This window comes from Schistocerca nitens, chromosome 11 (assembly GCF_023898315.1).
Source record: "Schistocerca nitens isolate TAMUIC-IGC-003100 chromosome 11, iqSchNite1.1, whole genome shotgun sequence".
Classification (NCBI taxonomy): domain Eukaryota; kingdom Metazoa; phylum Arthropoda; class Insecta; order Orthoptera; family Acrididae; genus Schistocerca; species Schistocerca nitens.
Window position 1 is genome coordinate 14737888 of NC_064624.1, and position 20989 is coordinate 14758876.

At 42.2% G+C, this 20989-nt stretch overlaps 1 protein-coding gene across 1 annotated transcript in view; it reads left to right on the forward strand.

Moving 5' to 3' along the window:
• Window positions 1-20989, forward strand: part of LOC126213041 (poly [ADP-ribose] polymerase tankyrase-1-like) — an 881088-nt gene that overhangs the window by 235466 nt on the left and 624633 nt on the right. The window contains exon 2 of the mRNA XM_049940614.1: window positions 19402-19860. The gene's annotated coding sequence lies outside the window, so the exon portion shown is untranslated. The remainder of the gene's footprint in view (window positions 1-19401; window positions 19861-20989) is intronic.

Genomic DNA, 20989 nt, shown 5'->3' on the forward strand with positions numbered 1-20989 from the left:
ACATTAATAGCTGCACATAAATTTCAGTTTGTGACTTAGTGGCAAATTTTGCGGAAGTGCGTACGTAAATTGATCTAACCATGCACATGGATGTATGTCATCCTTGGAATTGCGAAAGATCTTAAATTTCCGAACAGTTAAGAAGTGTTTATAGTCCAAGTTTTCTCCTTGTGGCGTCAAAGACCTACCGCGTCTGTCCCAGTCCCAATGTCGATTATTGTCAAGTTCGCGCGCCTGGGGCTCTCTTGTTGCATCCCGTAAATGAAACAAATTACTTTCTTCAAACCCCTCTGCTATCTGTGATTCTAAATTTCTTTTGCTGTCTTTTCCTACGATTTCGCTTTCAATATGTTTGTCTTGCTTTTGTAATGCCTCAAATTCCCTTTTGACGCGTTCATTAAATTTTCCCTGATTTTCAACATGTTTATTTATGTTCTGGTACTCTTCGGTTTCTGCAAATGGCAATGGTGCTGTATCATCTGAATCTCTGTCCCCATTTAAACTAAGACTTGTCAATTTATCTGAAATCTCCTTCACTCTTTCCGATAAGTCACCTATTTTTTCTTTCTGTTTATTTACGTCTTCCGTAAGTGTCGCGACTCGGGTTTCAGTGTTGACACATTTGGTAGTTAACTGTTCATATTGTTGTGTTAGATTATTTATTCTGTCATTTGGTACGGATTCCTCGATTCTCTCAAATATTTCTTTCTTATTGTGTGCACGTTGTAAATTTAACTCTGAAAATTTCTGTACTATCACGCAATCTCTTTCTTCCTGTTCTCTATCCTGTTCCCTTTGTCTAATCTCTACTGCAATTAATCTATTATTGTGAGAATTCAAAATCGGTTGTACTTCTTCTCTAATTTCTTTCTTTAATTCATCTTTCATGTTTTTGAAACATGTCCCTATTCGCGATTCTAACCGTGTTTCCATTGTTTTTAATTCAGATCCTAACTGTGATCCCAGTGAGTCTAACCGTGTTTCCATTGTTCCCATATCAGTTTCTAATCGTGTTGCCAAAGTTCCCATCTGTGATCCCAGTGAGTCTAACCGTGTTTCCATTGTTCCCATACCAGTTCTAATTGTTCCTATTTGTGAGTCTAACCGTGTTTCCATTCGTGCTCCCAAATTTAATATAGCACTCATCAACTGCTCCATATCTTCTGTCGCTAATCTCGTATTCTGTGAATTTTATGATTGAGAAAAATTTTGAAATGGTTCCGGGCTATCTTCCCGACATATTAAATTGTTTTCAACTTCATCATTCATCATATTGTTCTCCTGTGTTGGCGAGTTCGCCATGTTAACAATTTCGTCATTCTCACTATTCATCACTTTTGCCTTTTTCATCGATCGCGTAATCATTTACAAAATATACAAAACTCGTCACTATATGAAAATTACACACAATGACACTTTATCTCCAACAATACCATTCACACGAAATGTTTCCCTCAAACACGATTAATCAAACAATTGAAATAATTGCACTAAATTGTCAAACCCGTAGACAAGACAACAAAATTAAATTCTAAAAAAAAAAAATACCATTAGAAGAACGACAATTACCAAATCTACATATGCAAAATAGACTACAATTACTAAACTACCAATTACTACAACAATACTACTATTTTTACAATCAGAAGAATTCCAAGGGACGATCCTGGCAGGGTCGCCACGTGCATGGGGGCTTAATTAAATTTAAATGAAAATAATTTTAATTTTTTGATTTAGTAGCTGTCTGTCCGATTACGAAGTCTCGTAACCGGTTGGCCCTGACTAATTTTTGTACGCAATCTGACTGCATAGAACAACAACAAACAATGAAATGAAAATTTTCGTTAACATAATTAATTAATTAAGTCCCCAGCAACTATAAAACCTACTAAACCAAAGCACAAGTGTAATTGTTCTGTGTGTGGGAGTGTGACTCAACGTACACATCTGGCACGGTTCTTCTTCAACAAGACAAGAATTTTTAAATACCAGTTATACTGACGTAATAAAAGAAAATTAGAAATACTATAATTGCGTAAGGAAAGCAGAATTACACTCTAATACAAGAACACAAGCCAGATGCTTTGTTGACTGAACCTGTAATGACGCATTATTCAGGACATTGAAATAATGAGAAAAAAAAGAAAAGTAGTTTGTTACCTTAATTTATATTGATGAAAAGCACTCTACACATTACAATCTCTCCACACCGACTCGCTACTATCACATCTCAACCAGAACTCTCCAATATCACATCTCAGCGAGCACTGCGCTCCGTTACCTCTTAATAATCACAGCCCACCACGAGTTCTGAACAAGCATTGACTACTACCACATCTCGACAAGAACTGACTACTACGAGTTCTCAATAATCACTGCCAGTGGAGGCGGCTAAACAAAACTCTCTGGCGCGATCTCTGGTGCTGTGGCTCAGTGTAGCCACCTTTCAATATCTACTGCGTTTTTTTAAACAGGAACCCCCATTTTTATTACATATTCGTGTAGTACGTAAAGAAATATGAATGTTTTAGTTGGACCACTTTTTTCGCTTTGTCATAGATGGCGCTGTAACAGTCACAAACGTATAAGTCCGTGGTATCACGTAACATTCCGCAACTGCGGACGGTATTTGCTTCGTGATACATTACCCGTGTTAAAATGGACCGTTTACCAAATGCGGAAAAGGTCGATATCGTGTTGATATAGGGCTATTGTGATCAAAATGCCCAACGGGCGTGTGCTATGTACGCTGCTCGGTATCCTGGACGACATCATCCAAGTGTCCGGACCGTTCGCCGGTTAGCTACGATATTTAAGGAAACAGGAAGTGTTCAGCCACATGTGAAACGTCAACCACGACCTGCAACAAATGATGATGACCAAGTAGGCGTTTTAGCTTCTGGCGCAGCTAATCCTCACATCAGTAGTAGACAAATTGCGCGAGAATCGGGAGCCTCAAAAACGTCGGTGTTGAGAATGCTACATCAACATCGATTGCACCCGTACCATATTTCTATGGACCAGGAACAGCATGGCGACGACTTTGAACGTCGTGTAGAGTTCTGCCACGGGGCACAAGAGAAATTACGGGACGATGACACATTTTTTGCACTTGTTCTATTTAGCGACGAAGCGTCATTCACCGACAGTGGTAACGTAAACCGGCATAATATGCACTATTGGGCAACGGAAAATCCACGATGGCTGCGACAAGTGGAACATCAGCGACCTTGGCGGGTTAATGTATGGTGCGGCATTATGGGAGGAAGGATAACTGGCCCCCATTTTATCGGTGGCAATCTAAATGGTGCAATGTATGCTGATTTCCAACGTAATGTTCTACCAATGTTACTACAAGATGTTTCACTGCCTGACAGGATGGCGATGTACTTCCAACACGATGGATGTACGGCACATAGCTCGCGTGCGGTTGAAGCGGTATTGAATAGCATATATATTTCATGACAGGTCGTCGAAGCACCATACCATGGCCCGCACCTTCACCGGATCTGACGTCCCCGGATTTCTTTCTGTGGGGAAAGTTGAAGGATATTTGCTATCGTGATCCACCGACAACGCCCGACAACATGCGTCAGCGCATTGTCAGTGGATGTGCGAACATTACGGAAGGCGAACTACTCGCTGTTGACAGGAATGTCGTTACACGTATTGCCAAATGCATTGAGGTTGACGGACACCATTTTGAGCATTTATTGCATTAATGTGGTATTTACAGGTAATCACGCTGTAACAGGATGCGTTCTCAGAAATGATGAGATCACAAAGCCGTACTGTCACACTTCCTTGGAGCACACTTTTCGATTCTCTGGTCTCTGTTGAACTGGGGTCTGTCACTTAAGAAGTCTTCGAGCCAGTCACGTGTCTCGGTGAACAACCTGCAGAGGAGCACCGTGGCAAACGCTTTCCGGAAATCTAAAAAATACAGAATCAGCCCGTCGTACCTCGTCCGTGGTTCGCCGCATCTCGTGTCAGAAGAGGGCAGGCCGAGTCTGGCACGGGCGGTGCTTTCTGAAACCGTGCTCATTTGTGGACAGAAGCTTCACTACTTCAGGGAATTTTTGTATTCCAATTGGGAAAAATGTTAGAAAATTCTGCAGCATACCAATGTTAAGGGTAATGGGGAGTAATTTTGTGACTCCGTTCCTTTATCGTTATACGCAGGAGACATCTGCTCTTATTTCTTCTTTCCATTCGCTTGGGACAATGCGCTGGGCGAAAGATTCGCGATAAATGCGAGGTAAGTAAGGGGACAGTGCCTTAGAGTACTCTTTGAAAACCAAAAGTGGGATCCTATCCGGACCTAGCGACTCACTTGTTTTCCACTGCTTCGGTTTCCTTCTCCTCGCCAGGGATGGCTACTGCTATAGGACAGTCTGTGCGGCTGCCAAAGGACGGCATGTTTATACAGTCTTCCTGCGTGAATGGTTTTTTTTAAAAAAAACTTGAGCTCTGCTATTGTTCTCTCCTACTTCCATACCAGACTCGTCAACGAGTGACGGTATGTGTGAACTCCATTAGATATACACTGTTGTTGTTGTTGTTGTTGTGGTCTTCAGTCCTGACACTGGTTTGATGCAGCTCTCCATGCTACTTTATCCTGTGCAAGCTTCTTCATCTCCCAGAACCTACTGCAACCTACATCCTTCTGAATCTGCTTAGTGTATTCATCTCTTGGTCTCCCTCTACGATTTTTACCCTCCACGCTGCCCTCCAATACTAAATTGGTGATCCCTTGATGCCTCAGAACATGTCCTACCAACCGATCCCTTCTTTTGGTCAAGTTGTGCCACAAACTCCTCTTCTCCCCAATTCTATTCAATACCTCCTCATCAGTTATGTGATCTACCCACCTTATCTTCAGCATTCTTCTGTAGCACCACATTTCGAAAGCTTCTATTCTCTTCTTGTCCAAACTAGTTATCGTCCATGTTTCATTTCCATACAAATACTTTCAGAAACGACTTCCTGACACTTAAATCTATACTCGATGTTAACAAATTTCTCTTCTTCAGAAACGATTTCCTTGCCATTGCCAGTCTACATTTTATATCCTCTCTACTTCGACCATCATCAGTTATTTTACTCCCTAAATAGCAAAACTCCTTTACTACTTTAAGTGTCTCATTTCCTAATCTAATTCCCTCAGCATCACCCGATTTAATTCGACTACATTCCATTATCCTCGTTTTGCTTTTGTTGATGTTCATCTTATATCTTCCTTTCAAGACACTGTCCATTCCGTTCAACTGCTCTTCCAAGTCCTTTGCTGTCTCTGACAGAATTACAATGTCATCGGCAAACCTCAAAGTTTTTACTTCTTCTCCATGAATTTTAATACCTACTCCGAATTTTTCTTTTGTTTCCTTTACTGCTTGCTCAATATACAGATTGAATAACATCGGGGAGAGGCTACAACCCTGTCTCACTCCTTTCCCAACCACTGCTTCCCTTTCATGCCCCTCGACTCTTATAACTGCCATCTGGTTTCTGTACAAATTGTAAATAGCCTTTCGCTCCCTGTATTTTACCCCTGCCACCTTTAGAATTTGAAAGAGAGTATTCCAGTTAACATTGTCAAAAGCTTTCTCTAAGTCTACAAATGCTAGAAACGTAGGTTTGCCTTTCCTTAATCTTTCTTCTAAGATAAGTCGTAAGGTTAGTATTGCCTCATGTGTTCCAACATTTCTACGGAATCCAAACTGATCTTCCCCGAGGTCCGCTTCTACCAGTTTTTCCATTCGTCTGTAAAGAAATCACGTTAGTATTTTATTAAACTGATAGTTCGGTAATTTTCACATCTGTCAACACCTGCTTTCTTTGGGATTTGAATTATTATATTCTTCTTGAAATCTGAGGGTATTTCGCCTGTCTCATACATCGTGCTCACCAAATGGTAGAGTTTTGTCATGACTGGCTCTCCCAAGGCCATCAGTAGTTCTAATGGAATGTTGTCTACTCCCGGGGCCTTGTTTCGACACGGGTCTTTCAGTGCTCTGTCAAACTCTTCACGCAGTATCTTATCTCCCATTTCATCTTCATCTACATCCTCTTCCATTTCCATAATACTGTCCTCAAGTATATCGCCCTTGTATAAACCCTCTATATACTCCTTCCACCTTTCTGCCTTCCCGTCTTTGCTTAGAACTGGGTTGCCATCTGAGCTCTTGATATTCATACAAGTGGTTCTCTTCTCTCCAAAGGTCTCTTTAATTTTCCTGTAGGCAGTATCTATCTTACCCCTAGTGAGACAAGCCTCTACATCCTGACATTTGTCCTCTAGCCATCCCTGCTTAGCCATTTTGCACTTCCTGTCGATGTCATTTTTGAGACGTTTGTATTCCTGTTTGCCTGCTTCATTTACTGCATTTTTATATTTTCTCCTTTCATCAATTAAATTCAATATTTCTTCTGTTACCCAAGGATTTCTATTAGCCCACGTCTTTTTACCTACTTGATCGTCTGCTGCCTTCACTACTTCATCCCTCAGAGCTACCCATTCTTCTTCTACTGTATTTCTTTCCCCCATTCCTGTCAATTGTTCCCTTATGGTCTCCCTGAAACTCTGTACAACCTCTGGTTCTTTCAGTTTATCCAGGTCCCATCTCCTTAAATACCCACCTTTTTTCAGTTTCTTCGGTTTCAATCTGCAGTTCAAAACCAATTTTTTAAATGTGCAGATGGAAATAAAAGGAAGAATGGTAATATAGCTGGAAAGACAACTGTACTACTGAAGCGTCTCAACTGCATATGGAAATTTTTTCGTAACTTGCGTTTGATGTCTTGAAAGTTGGCAACTGGATGTAAAATTTCTCCGTTTTCCGCCGTCGGCTCGTCTTTCCTCTCTGAAATTTTCCTCCACAATTTTTTTAAGCGCGTAGCGTGCACATTAAAAATAAATCTATTGTTAAATACATCTATCTATATTAGCAGCAAACACAAGAGGACTGATTTTCGTGTTTTCAGTAGAGTCCTTGTTCGGGTGCCAAGTGTGGTGTTTTTTTTATGTATTTATATTTTGATTAAATTATTATTCTCTCGTGAAGATTCAGAAATCTGTTGTGAGTTTTGCACCACTTCTTGGCTGGAAGAGCATAGACTTTTCAAAAACTTAAGTACTGCGTGTGATAAGTTTATATGTCGCCTGACATCGTTTGCAGAAGGCGTAGCGTTCTCAAGATTAACAACAGAGTTCGCATTGCCACTTAATTTATTTGTGTCGTGATCATGTTCGATCACGACCGGATATGAGAGATAGCAACTACGAACGGAGAAACCTGAGGGACCAGACAGAGCTGGAAATTCATTGCTATACTACACCAGACGTTAAAAGAAATTGGATTTAAATCACAAACAAGGTAAATAACACTGCGCCTCCTGCCTTAACTGCGACGTTTGCCGACATGCGGTCGGTCCCTGGTAGCTGTATGAAAACTATAAAAACACCGTTATTTCTGTAGCCATTAATAGGAGATGGGTACCATAGAAACACTTGAAGTACTAAGCAGGCACTACAGCATTTGAGAGCACAATAACCAATTTAATTACCTTAGTCAGTATTTCTAACAATAGGCTCCGTACATTTCAATTTTATATCTTGCTGGCTGTTTCTTTAAATAAAGTCCTTTAGCATTTTCGACATTTCATCTTAGCTGCACACACAAAAAATAAGAAACACAAAACATCGCTATCAATACAATTTATGAACAACTCGTATTCTGCGCCGTGGCACGTAAGGTATTCTTTGAAATATCAGGTGGTCGCTGCTCAGCGGCGATCTAAGAAAATTTTACACAAATTGTATTGTTTTTATGAGCCTGTATTGTTAGATTATCGAATGCAAGTTATTTAAGCTATCGAAACAGAAACTACTAATAAAAACTCACCCTGACTAATTACGCACACACTTAGATATAAAGGGAACAGAATGAACAGACTTTACAGCATATACTTCGTTAGGTTGGCAACGTGTTGATAAACAAAAAATGGTTCAAATGGCTCTGAGCACTATGGGACTCAACATCTGAGGTCTTCAGTCCCGTAGAACTTAGAACTACTTAAACGTACCTAAGGACATCACACACATCCATGCCCGAGGCAGGATTCAAACCTGCAACCGTAGCGGTCGAGCGCTTCGTGACAAGCGCCTAGAACCTCTCGGTCACTCCGGCTGACAGATAATGTTGTGTCCCTGTGTTTTATGACTGATACCGCCAGAGCTTCAAAGAGTGTCTTTCAGTTAATATTGTCGAAACCTTTCTCTGAATATGGAAATGCTATGAACACGGGTTTTCCTTTCTCCAGTCTGTCCCTACTTAGCTGAGTGGTAGGAACTGTATTGTCTCTCGTGTTCAGACATTTCACAGGAATCTAACGTTGTGGTCATGTCAGTTTGTATAGCCCTTCCCCCTCTCCTCTCTGCCGGCCGAAATGGCCGAGCGGTTCTAGGCGCTACAGGCTGGAACCGCGCGACCGCTACGGTCGCAGGTTCGAATCCTGCCTCGGGCATGGATGTGTGTGATGTTGGCGATGATCACGTTGTGGTCTGTGAAAAATTCTATGAGGTGGCTTCGCCTTTCATCCCTTCCCCAAAGCCTACATTTTCTTACTATTTTCTCTTCCTAACCAGCTACCGTATTCCAGTCTCTCGTCACATTTTAAATCTTTGTCTCGCTTAACTATTTGAGTGGTCTCTTTTATCGTCCATTCTTTGAATCTGTTCATCACCTGTGGTGTAGGCACGCACGGAAACTTGTATGACTGTAGTGTTGGCTTTAACGTCGTGTCTCTCCTGGTAATGATAATGTCAATGGCAGTTTAGTGATGGAGCTGAATACTGTGACACTACTTCACTGGTAGTTTCAATAGCTAACACTCGCAGAGTGGTTAAAATACATGATCTCAACATAGCAAATATTGAGGATCAACTGTCAGGCATTTTTACTTATAAATAAATGACTATCAGATAACACGTAATGTACTATCATTATAGTAAACTGCGTTTAGGTATTGCAATTTCGAGTACTGACAGCTGTTATTAAAGTAACAATAAGTTTGTGTTCTGGGGTGACCGCTTTTGTAAATGAGAGAGCGGACAATCACGGACGGTAGTCATGGTGTCTGTTTATGGTGGAATAAGAAAACAGCTGCCGACGTTTCGTCGCGCCTGTCGGCCGAAGCAGGCGGAGAATTCACGGAGAAATAAATCCGGCTTATCTGGTTATAGCATTTCACACTTGTGTTTCAGGCAGAAATATTTGCAGCACTGTTATCAACGCGAAACCGAACGATAAAGATTTCTTTGTATCAAAAAACGGCTCTACGTTTTCTGTCATCAGAGACGCCGCACAGATTAGATTTGGCAACAGTAGTTTCAAACTGGACAGCGGCTGCTCTACACAGCAGATCGTGGAATCATTTACGCCCCGAAGTGTGGACGCGGCGTCGCAGACATCGACGTCTTCCCTGGCAGCACGACGACAGAGATACGGTCCCGGGAAGAAAAACGTGTTGGCCATTTTCAAAATAATCTCGAACTGTTACTAAACTCGGCGAGAACACGGACAGCGTCTGCTGCAAGAATGCCGTCGCGAGCAACTCCGTTCCCAGTTATAACGGAGTTTTCTGCCCACGGCTGTTTTCGCGGCAGTTTATAAACACCGCGTCATCGTAATTGTGCGTTTATGTGATACTGACTAACTGCGTTTACGATGGTGTGATGCAGGCCTTTTTGTAGCTGTAGCTTAATGAAAGAACGTAACATTGCTTATCGTGTTTTCTGTGGATTAAGGGAGACAACACAATGCAGTTTCAGTCTATTTTCCTAAGCAATCAAAGAAAAAAAAAAACAGAAGATTTACCCCGCGTTGGTCAAATCACTTCATCGCCTCGCTAGTAATGGTGACCTCATTTCACGCTGTCTCTGGTTTGGAAACGGAGATTCAGCTGTGGGCAAAAGTTTGCTACCGTCACTAACTACCGACTCACTTACCAAATAAAGCAGTTTTCTAGTATGGACTTTTCAGACAAGTCGCAGAGTGGGCATGAAACTTCGTACGAGCATTTACTAATGATAAATTTCTTCTCTGTTGCCATCAAGGCAACTTTCATACCGATTTGATACGTGGCTTGAACGTGTAAGAAATCACAGCACTACTTCACAGAGAAGGACGCAAACTACAACGAAAACTCTTTGACAACAAAGGTTCCACGATTTGATTGTCGATGCAGAAAATCAAGCGATGGAAATCTGTGCGTTCCTCAAATGTTACCCGCCGTGTTCGTAACGGTCCATTGAATGTACGCTCTTTATATGTTTTCAGAGTATGTAACAGTGTAGCAGAACAAAAAGTAGAGCACTTGATTGCTAAAGCTTAATAGCAGAAGAAATCTTTTGGAATACTAAACGTATCGTCTTAGTAAGAAGACGGTAAGTCCAAGCTGTGTCGATGGTAGGGGCTGCATTGCATGTGTGGCGCTGCAGAGTCGGTCGTAATAAACAGGGCGAGGGTCTGCATGTAGCGATGACACGGTCGTGTGCGACGGAACCAGTCCTGCCGCGATGGGTACGGAATATGCGTAAATTTACAAAAGTACGCGTCTACATCTTCGTACCTGTTTCTAGGGCTGGGTTGACGGAGGTGAATTGTCGGCACTGCTTAAGATGCAAGTGCTTGCCGACCACCACAAGCACACGAGAAACAAGAGTCTTTACAGTTAGGCAGTAACGGAACAGTGACGAATGTTTGTACACTTTCTTTGAAAAATGAGAATTTTCAGCCAAATGAGTGCACAAGCTACGCAGCGGAGATGTTTCAAAATCCTTGGATGGGGTGTGGAACAGGCCAGTTAAATGAGCCCCAGTCCAACAAGAACAGGAATTCATAGAATGAGTGTAATTCTGTCGTTCGTGGAAATACGGAAGTGTCCGGACAGTGTTTAAACGTTTGCTGTCGTTCCACGTGGCCAGACGGAACAAGGATTCTTATCGCAACACCACTGCGAGCTTTGGGGAGATTAGGTTATGTGAATTACTACACGTGTGTGACACTAATACAACAGGGAGACCAGTTGTTGAAACCAGAGCTTGGTTCCAGCTACAGATACTGTAACTGTCTAATCCACTCGGTTTGGAACCTTAACACGGCAAGGGTAGAGGCATGTGCAGTCTATGTGTGTATCGATGGTGTAAGGTAAGTTTCACATACGCCAAAGAGCAGTGGACGCAGCGGTCCAGCACCGTAAAATAAAGCTTTGGTGGGCTTTGTTCTCGCGATCGGCCGTAGCCAGATACACGATAGAATAATATGACTGACGCATTTTTTTTTTTTTTTTTTTTTTTTTTTTTTTTTTGTTCTTAGCGCCTCTTCAGTAAATTAGTTGTTAGCTGAATGCGGTCCTCCTCCTCAAGTGTGCAGTGTCTGAAGGCCACCGACAGATGTTTTTCCTTATCCGCTACCAGGTAGGAATGCCATCCGTAGGAGCCGAAGGACAACACCTGCACACACTGCCACGAAGTAAAACAGTTTCTCACCCTGCGATGATACTCCGTGCCGATGCAAAACACACGATGCAGTCAGCTTTTTTGTTACATTTTAACAATCGGTGGGTGGTGTCAGCACATCTGTTCATTCCATGTACTTGATTAAGATATCGCCTAGAGTCGAGAGGAATTTTTCTAGCTATTATACGTCTTCAAAGCCACGGAGTGTAAATGCATTCCACCCCTTACCACTACGCATATTACACATAACGCGTGTCATCCAGGTGAACATAATTACACAATCTCGTGCGTTAACTGCCTCGGACAACAACGTTTTGACCGTATGCTTTGACGTGTTTTCCGGAAGATTTCCTCACACGGCCTCCCCCTTCTGAGGAGTGCAGGGTGACGCCTGCTGGAGGCTTGTGTGGCAGAAGGCCGTGCAGGGACGTGCGGAGTGCAGAACAGCTCTGTCCGGATGCATTAAAATGGTGGAACTGGACAGCGGCTAGGAGTGTGATTCACACGTGGGGAGGACACGCGTCTCGCATCTCGCGGGACACGCGGCCTTCTGCTGTGGGTGGATTTTAAAAATTAAGCCGTCGCGTCAAGTGGAAATTCACTCTCATTGCGATGATTAACTCTGTCTGGGATGTAAATTTCATTCACCTCAGAAAACCGCCACGACTCGCGGGAGACTTCAAACTGCCAACGTTCCATGGCGCTACACTCTGTTCGTCATAAGAATAAACCTGACGTAAACATTACGCCATCTATTCTCCAGCGTTTGCTCGAATCTCATTGGATTTCGTTTCACGTGGAGCGGAAGCCAAGCTGTGTCCAGTACAGTCAAGTCCGATCACAAGGACACGTTTTATGCTGTGTTGCACACACATACAGACTGAGCTATAACGCGGTACAACAGCTTCACCGGCGCATTAAACTTGGACAGCAGTGGCCAGCTAGCGGTCCAACTAACCTGCACTGCTGAGTCCAGCTGCAGTTGAGACGCAGAAAGAGATGGGCAAAGAAACAATATAGCTTCAATTGTCAATTTTTAAAACGAATGAAATAATATTTGGCAATAGTCCGGCACTGCCGCGCGCTTCTTAGTTGGCGAGACGCAAAGCATAAAATGCTCTCGTTCTTACCTTACATAGGATTTTCTCAGCCAGCTGTGTGTGACGCAAAAGCGTACTACACAGATTTCACCGTAATGTTGAATACTGAAGCTAATCAAGGTATTGATTGCAGTCAGTCGTCAGGTAGACTCTTAGCTCCTTCTACACCCGTGTCCGAGAAATTCACTACTTTGACGACGAGTCGATCAACAACAGAATCCACGAAGCCAACCGGGCGCCGCATTTCTCCTCTTCTTTTCTGCCGTCCTGGATCCCTCCAGCGTTCGGCACTGACACGTGAGACAGCTGCGTTTGTTAGTTCCAGTACGTCTGGCAGACTAACAGTGTTTTGTTATTTCTCGCGACAGATCCCTTAACTTGGCTCCAGACCAGTTCTGTTGGGTTCACACTGTAATGGCACAGTGGAAAATGTTAAAAGGCAGCATTTGTATGGTGTGCTAGATGCTGAGAAAGTGATTGTTTTCCATGTTCCTACGGTACTTATCTACAACTGTGGTGTAAAACAATGCGGATAGTCCAAATAAAGAGTATTTGGCGTTTCATTTCTGCCTTACAAATTAAATTGTTATGTTTTCTTATTTTAAGCAACTTTTACAAACAGTCTTTCATAGAATATCGATAATTAATAATTTGTCTTTGAAATGAAAAAAGGAATTTCGTGTGTAATACGTAATTATAAAGAATAAGGCGTGCATTATTCATAAAAAGTGATGATGAATTTTACAATTACGAGATGTACGTATTTCAAATTGAACGAAGAAAAAAAAGTGACTTGGGCGGGACTTGAACCCGTGAACCATGATATGCAGAGAAATATCGATCTGCTAGGTTACCGATATTTCAGATCTCACTTTGTTTGTTGTATTTGTTCGTGGCGGACGTTCCACGGCGCTTGTTCAAGTTCATCGTTGATCCATTGACTCAGTTTTTTTATTACAGGGGGCAGCTAACCCTTTGACCGAACACGGCGAGTTACCGTGCCGGCAACACACTGAGCTACCATGCCGACATAGACGTCGACAAGGAGTGTGACTTTGAAACTGAACTGTATGTGTCTAACAGAGTACCTTGGAAAACTTGGAAGCCGATTGTTGCTGTAAATTTACGATCATGGAGAACAGCCTATTTCTCGGCACTTTTTAACTGTGTCTCACACGCGTGTTTCACCACGGAACAGAAAGCAGCCTCGGCCATTAACAGCGCGGCAACCAGGGCTCACCAGTACAGAGGCAGTGACTGTACACGGCTTGTGGAGTAAAAACTACGCAGCTAAAGCGTGAGTAACAAACACGTTGATGGCCGGTTAATACATCTGAATATCTTAAAGTTTCATTTAACGAAACTTGCTAATAAGATACCTGATACATAAGCAGGAGCTACTTCCAAGAGCGTAACAACACCAGTGTATGCGTGCTACGGCTTCTGACCAGTCATCGCGTTTGTGTTTGTTTACATCAGGTTTATTCTTATGATGGGGTACAGCAGCAACAAAGCTCTGTGGGCTGCAGGAGAAGGAGAATTAACTGAAAGGAGTTCAGCTTCTACAACTATGTGCAAATGTGGTCAACGTCTAAATGTCCTCAAAATTAGAACAGTGTAATTATGCGGGTATGACGCTGGTTTCGTGATTTTGAGTGTCGCGTGCTGGCGTTCCTGTGACGTGGCAGAATATAGTCGGTCGACCGGGTTGGGAGCCATTCACTGACATACAGCATGAGTCAGGAGCAAAGGTACCTGCTTTGAGGGCTCATAGTATTAGTGATACTGAATACTACTCCGAATGGTTTCCGAGGTAGAACACACTGTTATTTATTTTCTGTAGTACCATACATTGTCACTGTTCACAATGTACCACAGTAGTGTAGAGCAAGGTGAGACGAACAGTTTGGTACGGGGCACTTGTGGCCTATCAAGTCGGGAAACGGCCTCAAATTCGTCTACAAAAACTACATAAACTGCAGAGCATGCGCGTCGAGCGAGTTTTCCAACGTTCTGGCGCTCTTCGCACAAGCCATTAGTTCTAGACAAAAAAATGAATAGGACCTGTTTTGTAGGAAATTTAATACAGCTTAATTTTGTACTGCGACACGTTTCCGCTGGAGGGTGCGGTTTTCGCGTTATTCAGGAAAAACGTACAAAAGTGATATTAAACGTGTTCTATCTCGGAAACCATTCGGAATAGAGAGAATTCAGAATCAGTAATAATGTCACACCTCAAAGCATGAACCTTTCCTCCTGACTCACCCTGTCTGTGTAGCGTACGTAAAAAATGAGTAATTTAAGCACCGCTGGTTGAGCGAGGTTTGCAATCCAGCTTCGTTATACAGGTTGCGGAAAAGCAATTTGACCAGAAGTGTGCGGTGAAAAGGCAGCGTCAAACATAGGAATTTGAGTACAGCAATTAGGGGGTCGCAACTGCTTATTTTTGGCCTTACGGGGACGTAATTCAAATCTCACACACGGACGTCTTTGCTCTAAATGATTGGTAATTTACAGAAAATGTGTGCGTAAACAGGCTGTTTGGACTGACCAACCGTCACGATGACAACAATATAAACTTACTGCATTATTTACACGTGTATCGTACTAAGCTGACGTAACATGCAGCACTTCTTTAGAGACGAAGAGAATCAAATGTCCACGTTTCATGTTTGAACATGTCTTTGAAAGGTCAAAATGAGTGAAAAACGAGCCAACACTTAATTAACATAGGTATGTGTAGCAAATGTTCAGTATGGCCACCGTTTTCATGTTGGCATAGCGCCGTAAATATTCAGCTGCCACCTCAACTCGCAATGCCGAAACCCCTTTACTTGATGCTCTCTTTCTGCCCTGCAATTTTGGTCGAGTTCTTTTTCCTCTTCCTGTATCTACCAGACGTGACACGACAGACTAATTGTCGAATTCTCAGAGGTGTATTCGTCTCTGGTAGAAAGTGTCAAAAACAGCAAAATGAGAGAATGTGATGGTAGAGATTTATAACGTTAAAGTTCAGTAGACGGTAACTATGTAAAGGAAATGCGATACATTTAGCCAAGCGGCCACGAAGTAAGACGTAAAATACGTTTGTTGGTTACAAAAAATCCTATAGTGAAGAAGTGAGTGCCGTGACAAGGGTGTCGGTCGCGCTACGATGCGGCGACATCTGAGAGCCCACAGCATCGGTGTTAATGAGAGGAAAGACTGCGCGCCTTTGGTCAACTGTCTAAGCAGTGAAAATGAAGCGAAACTTTAATTGGGTTGATCACATCGCTCTATAATCGGGAGTAAAGGTGAAATAATTTTATAGCGTCTGCGATGTGGAAGTGATGTCTGAGAGACTGACGGCTAGGCTGATATTAGCTGCTCTCTGTATCTCGTCATATACCTACGACACAGTAACCTGTGGAAGCAAGTAACCCTGATTTCTTCTCTTGACCGGAAGCAAACCATAGTCTACTTATTTACCTGTTGTCTGTAATGAAATAGTGACGCAAATTCCGGAAACCGTTTTTCTCTAAGTGACCTTGTTACATTAGTCGATTCCACTAGGGTCAACAGACGTCCCGATCTTCATGATTTTTACACGCATGGTCTCATTAAGCGACCAGGAGAACGTTAGTTGCGGAAAGAAGTGCTGGAAGCATATTTCACAGAAAAACCTTAGGAGTTCAGGGGTGGGCGACCAACCTTCTCATCGAGTAAAGACACATTCCCACCTGAGTGCAGAATTGCCACTGGCAGAGCGGTTTGCAGAGACTGCCCCCTGTAGTCACACTACTTGACCTTCACAGAAACTGACTGAGGACCAGATACGCTTCCCTACGTACGTATATCACCGTAATCGGAAATTCTAATACTAGAGAACAATTGTATCATAGCAAATGTCTCGCAGATGTCTTTCACTCACACTGGGGAATGATTTCGAGACAGTATGTAAACATACTTGTCGCGCCGAATTGTGGAACAACGTTGCGAAGTATAGCACACTTTATAAGATGAAATAAAAATGGTTACTATCGTTTTACGTGGTCATCAAACAAATTTCGAGATTGTTTTATTATATAGCAAGAATGTGAAACACACTACTGTAGAATTTCGAGATGGAAGACGCTACAGAAATATTATTAGCATGTTGTCAAAAGATGACACGTGATCCGTTTATCGAGGAGAAAAAAAAAAATATAAAAATTCCAAGTTTCTCGTCTGATGCCCGCAGAGATACACACGATCGGACAGATATCGGCCATTTACATGCTTTCAAAGTGGATGAATAACTATACTCGAAAAAATGAGACGTATTAAATGGGAAAAAATTCTTCTCTAAGAGAAGCGCGGATCTTTTTAGGGTACTTATATTCTAATAAGAAGAATGTAAGGCCAGGCTTTCTCGATTACAGGGGTAGCATTTGTGGCAGTGCAGAGCCGTTCCTAATGAATGAGATGCGAGTTTCGATGTTACGACGTCATCATAGTGTAGCAGCAAGACACGCCTGCCGTGACCTTTAGTAAATCAGGCACTGTCGCAAAGAAACTGCAGAAATACTAAGGTCTTGATAATACGAGATAAAATAACTTTTTCATTTCCATTATCAGCACGACAATTATAACATCCGGCCGCGGTGATCAAGCGGTTCTAGGCGCTCAGTCCGGAACCGCGCGACTGCTGCGGTCGCAGGTTCGAATCCTGCCCCGGGCATGGATGTGTGTGATGTCCTTAGGTTAGTTAGGTTTAAGTATTTGTACGTTCTAGGGGACTGATGACCACAGATGTTAAGTCCCATAGCGCTCAGAGCCATTTGAACCATTTTGAATTATAACAGCCTATTAATATGTGGACAGAATATGTAAAGGGCCACAGCACCACTTGGCAATGGTAGAAGCCGTAATAAGGAAAACATGCGAAGCAGTCAGCTTGTATAACACAAACAAGGCGACAAAAATTATATGTAAGCCGCAGAGCTGCAAAAGGTTATATATACACCACTGAGATGTTTTTACAGTGTGTTGATGCTAGAGCCAAACAAAAGTGGACCCTTGAAGTTCCTTAACTTCCTAAAATGACGAAACTTTTCGAGTGCTAAATGTATTTTCTTAGTGAGGCCAATAACAGACCAAGATCTGTCGCTTCTAAAATATATGTAAACTTTCATAAGTAGCTTTCTACGTAAGCAAATTCGTCTCCGATGCTGGTTTGACGGCTATTGTCTTAGTGTTAACAGTCTACGGTCATTTCCAAGACTTGTTTACATTTCAAGCATGGTGGAAGCAGTGTCGCAGACGTCGACACCCTCTTTGGCAGCACGGCTGCAGTCAGCTGGTCCAGAAAGAGGCGGCTGAGAGTTTCGTCCGAATCTTGATTCGTTATTCACGTTTAACGCGGCAAGAACGCCGAAAGCGTGCGTCACAAGAATGTCGCTGCGAAATATTCCTTTTGCAGTTGTAACGGAATTTTGCGGCACAGTGCTGTTTTCACGGCGTTTTATAAATTGCACGTCTTATTAATTGTTCGTTTATGCACTGCTAGAGAACTGAAAACCCTTGAACTGAGGAAAAATGTAATTAGAATGAAGATCTGACGAAACATTTAACTTTGCAGAGAGAAAAATTATTGCCGCTTACATCAGTAAGTATCATTTTCTAGTGACGAATAAGGCAGGTAGTTTCTGCTGGAATGAACGACGATTTTTGCGATACGGTTTCCACGTCTGCATACGAGCTCTAGCCGCTGTGTCACAATAATAAATCATTATCACGGCATGTGAACAAACCGCTGGTCGACGCTCACATAACACGTGTGAATGCTGATGTGATAATTAAAAAGGCAGGAGATGACAAGTTTTTATATTCCGTCCATGACTACAGCGAAAATAATGAACTGTTTTTATAGGCCGATAGATTGCGTAATTGAGCACACAACTGTTTGCTGTAGGAAGGTGGGAGTGTTATGCAAACATGACGCCACAAGTGGTTAGTGGAAGTCAGTGTCGTTTGTCAGTAAAGAATACAATACGTAATCTCATTTGGAAAGAAAGATAACTTTCGCGAATTTGTCTGTGGAGCCATACCTCTAAATGTGTCCTTATGCAGCCTAATCACAATTCTGTGTGCCCCACCGACGTAATTTATCGTTTACAAGTTTACTTGCTTATTACAATGCTATATGTAAAGTCTCAATGCTGTTTGCGCATTAATTAACATTTTTTGCCGTGTTCATTTACTTCATAAAACGGCCATTGTTCGCGAGGAAGTTAAACTGCCGACATTCCGGAGCGCTAGTAGCAACAGTCAGTCGCTTGAGGCAGCTATATAGCTCTGTGGGCTGCAGGGCAAGGAGAATTCACGCAAAAATAAATTCGTCTTCTTTATCACTACGATGTGCTAGTTCAGTTAAATGTGCTGAAATTCAAAACAATGTCATTCCGTTTGTAAGTCATTCAGTGGCGTATCTGCAACTTATATAACTTGAGCAGTGCTGGTTGAGCGAGGGTTTGCCATCCAGCACCGTTACACATGCCAGACGTGACGTGACAAAGGTGCTGACCGCATTCTCGGGAGTTACATAGTTAATCTTTGATAAAATGAATGTGCTCAAAACGGTAAAATTATGGAATGCCGTTGTATTGTTTTCCCTTAAAAACACAGTAGGAAATTCGGCATCGGTAAATCGCATTTCCAGAACTGATTTGATACTGCGTACAGGACGAACCAGAAGGGGTCCTTGCACATGGGTTTATGAAGAGTGTGTTTATTAGCCGTATGTAGAACTGTTAAAAGTAGGTTTCATATTTCCGTTGAAGCAGTTACATTGAATATTAACATATCGCTCGTTTCCAAGAATGAGATGACAGACAAAAGCTATTTTTACACCTCACATTTCTTCTCTATTCTATAATTATAATTTTATACAAAAAGCTATCAGAAGTCCTATCGCCGTTATAATGTACTTCATGGTTGTGTGACACAATGGAGACGTATTACTCTGTTTATTCTTTTTAACGTCTCATTGTTACAGAAATTCCAGAGCCAGTACTGCGTGAGCAGACCACAGCCCCCTATGAGAGGCTGACTGCAGTTGGTACCTGCCGCCCTCTCAGCAGTTGGCAGCACTGGCAGCGTGGCTGTCCCTGCGCCTTCTGTTGTCTGCCGCATTTGTAGCGAGCTGTTTCCAGTGTGAAGACGTGGCTCCGCATTTTGCGCTGCAGCTTCCGAGTTGATATCTACTTCTCCGTTAATAAGGTAAAGGTGACCATTTCCATTCGTTCCCGCTATGTTTAATTATTTACGTTTTAGTTTTTGAAAGGCCGTGGTAGTTGTGCGGTTTCTGTGTTCTCCGTCGAGGCTATTGCGTATAAAGCAAACTATGAAGGTTACTATGTTCTCAAAATTCTAGCGAATTTCGTATTAAAAATCTTGGTATTTTTAAGCGCTATCGAAATTCCAGTTATATCTGCTGTTTTACTGACTGTAGGCAAGAATGAAAAGCACAGTCACGGACTAGATATTTTTGTCGTATTCGCGCCATTTTGTTGAATTGTTTTCTCGAAATATTGCGTTGTACTCGTTACGTCTGATGTATAAAAGAACTACCCTGCTTGTAGGTTGGGAATAACGTAACGGAATGGAGCTTGTTTCTCCCTGTCTTGGATTTGCAAACAGCAAGTCGATATTTTTACTTTTGTGGAGTAATGTTTTCGGCGGCAATTCCGCCTCTTGGGTAGTCAGTCAGATAAGGTTGTACTCCATTTCGTCTTTATTGTATTTGTGTAATTGCAGAAATCAATGAATTCTTACGTTGACCTCAGAATGTCCGCCTTTATGGGTTTAGTACTGTATTCACGTAGATTACTAATCGTGTATCTTCAGACTGACTGGCTTATTCTTACCAATCAGCAATCCTTTTTCTAACAATGTAAGTATTTGAATGAGGAAAACAATACCGTACATTAAGCGCCTATATTGAAACATTTTTTTGCTAAAACCAGTCGTCCTCAATGTATTTTCTGAAAAGTCTTAATCATTGGTCAGAAAGATATAGAAATACGTGGTGTGACAATTACAGATGTTACTGCAGTAAACTATTATCCATATTCGTGATCGGGCAGTCCACAGGTGAACTTCTGGTGTGTCCGTTGGACTCAAGAACTGGCAGTTCGCTCGTCAACTGATCGACAACAAAAGGTTGTGAAATGTCTCTTCGGGAGGAGTATATTTATTTATTTATATTTTTCTCATTTGTTCGGAGTCTTCAAATAGACGCGCGAGTGTAATTGTGTGGTCCACGATGCAAAAATTATTGAATGCATTATTAGCCTCGGCGTATTTGTACTTTTAAGAGCATGGACTCAAATATTGAAATCATTCTGGA